Consider the following 2,277-nt stretch of genomic DNA (forward strand, 5'->3'; position numbering starts at 1 on the left):
AAAAAGTTTTTTTGCAGCATTTGAAAGGGCGTATGTTATTCTCAATAATAATAATATGACAAAATTGGAGGTATGTTATTTTTTAAACTCGTATAAAATCAATTTGAATTTATTCATATTTTTTACTATATTTGAGTACATCTTTTTTATTAGAAGAGATACAGGCAACACATTCAGCTATAAAACATTTGTCTTAAAGAGTTTTAAAAATCTCTAGAAGATAACATTCATGAGAATTTTCAAATGAAAAAGTTATTGCTAAAAAACTATTTTTTCCAGGAACACCCTAAGTCAACTCCGAAAAATTACTCTGAAATGAGAACGTTAAGAGATAGAAAAAAAAATTCTTCGACAAAGTTGCTTGCAAGTAACTTAACTACAACTTTGTTGAACAACACATGTTTATATTTTGTAGAACAAAAAAGTTAGTTTTAAAAATTCCCTAATTTGAGGACCACCCTGACGTTTGCAAACACCAAAAGAAGGGAATTTTTAAGAACAAAAACTTCTTCGAAGGCACTAAATGTCCAAATATTGAAACAAATGTACTAGCACATTTTATATAAATTTGTCATTAGAGTGGTCCTATGAAATCCATATTTTGCCAATAACTTTTTTATTTGAAATTTATCATGAAAGTCATCTTCTAGAGACTTTTAAAACTCTTTAAGACGAATGTTTTATAGCTGAATGTGTTGCCTGTATCTCTTCTAATAAAAAAGATATACTCAAATATAGTAAAAAATATGAATAAATTCAAATTGATTTTATACGAGTTTAAAAAATAACATACCTCCAATTTTGTCATATTATTGAGAATAACATACGCCCTTTCAAATGCCGCAAAAAAACTTTTTTTTTGTTTGCCCCAATCAGAGATATTAACATTTGAAAAGTGCATATTTTTAGTATAAAAACGTCAATAACTCTTGATCGGCGAAAGATATTGACAAGATTTGTGCAGCAAAAATTTGCGCCTTCTTAAGATCTAAAAGTTATCTGAAGACTCCTTTGCTGAGAAATTCGAAATAAGAAAAATAGAGCAAAAAACCTGTTTTTTTAAGAGCCACCCTAACTCAATTCAAGAAAATAGCTCTAAATCAGCCAATTTAAGAGATACAAAAGAGTTCTTTTGAACAAAGTTGCTTGAAATTAGCTCAGCTATAACTTTGCCGAAGAATGTATACCTTAATTTATTCAAACAAAAAAGTTAGATTTTTGATTTTAATGATAATAGGAACCACCCTACAATTCATTGTGATAAAAATGAGGGCCTAACTATAAAGAACAACTTTATAGAAGAGACTTTTAGTCTAAAGTTTCAATTTCAGGCTCAAAACATATCATTCCACCTAAATCTGCATTCTGAACCACTGTGCACTGTGCTTAAATGCTTGCATTTGTAAATGGTGTGGCAATCACCATAATAGCCTATACATACAATGTGTTTTTTATAACTCATGTACTGCTTGTGAAAGCACAATTGTCTCATGTTTATCTGAAATACCATAGCAAATGGGACTGTTATGCATCCGCTGGCAGTGTACTGATAGTTTATAACACATTGAATATTTTAATTTATGTTTATTGATGGTAGTGGCAATTTAAAAAAAAACAGCTAATAAGAAGATGGATGGATCGAACCTTTATCAACCTTATGTAAAAGTATGAGGTAAACAGGATCGAACATGACATTCCGTCATGAGGTTGCAAAAATAGTCGATATTTGATTGTATCAAAGGCAGCGTTTTGAGTGTTTCATACAATGTGATTGACAGAATTGTATTTGGACATGTGAACATCAAACATCGCTTTACCTACCGTAATTGATAATTGATTCATAACACTATCGGAAACCTGTTCATCGCTCCTTTTTCGGTGACCAAGCTAAAAAATTTGCCAAACTCCTGGGATAGTACTAATCCATTTTGGAATTGAACAAAATCAATCAAACACGCCTGACAATTTCCTGGATGGCATCATTGAAACCGGTGCGTGCACACGGTCATGATCCTTGTCTTGCCATCTTGTCTTAATTCTGGTTTTCTCTGGCACGGTGATAATCTGATTCTTTCATTGAGAGGGTGAACATCATCTCGCACCGATCGATTTTAAAGCATCAGATTGAATCTCTGGTGTTGCTCCTAGCAGAGCAAAAAAACAACAACGTTATAGAATCCTCCGAAGCCGGCTGCTGCCATAGAGACCACCGTCGTCAGTAATATCTTGCTTTCTAGCTGTCGGTCGCATATTTAAATCAGTTCACAGCGAGGCGCG

The sequence above is a fragment of the Ochlerotatus camptorhynchus genome, unplaced genomic scaffold (genome assembly GCF_037179485.1).
Source record: "Ochlerotatus camptorhynchus isolate MF236.1 unplaced genomic scaffold, CSIRO-AGI_Acam_v1.1 ptg000211l, whole genome shotgun sequence".
NCBI classification, from domain to species: Eukaryota; Metazoa; Arthropoda; class Insecta; order Diptera; family Culicidae; genus Ochlerotatus; species Ochlerotatus camptorhynchus.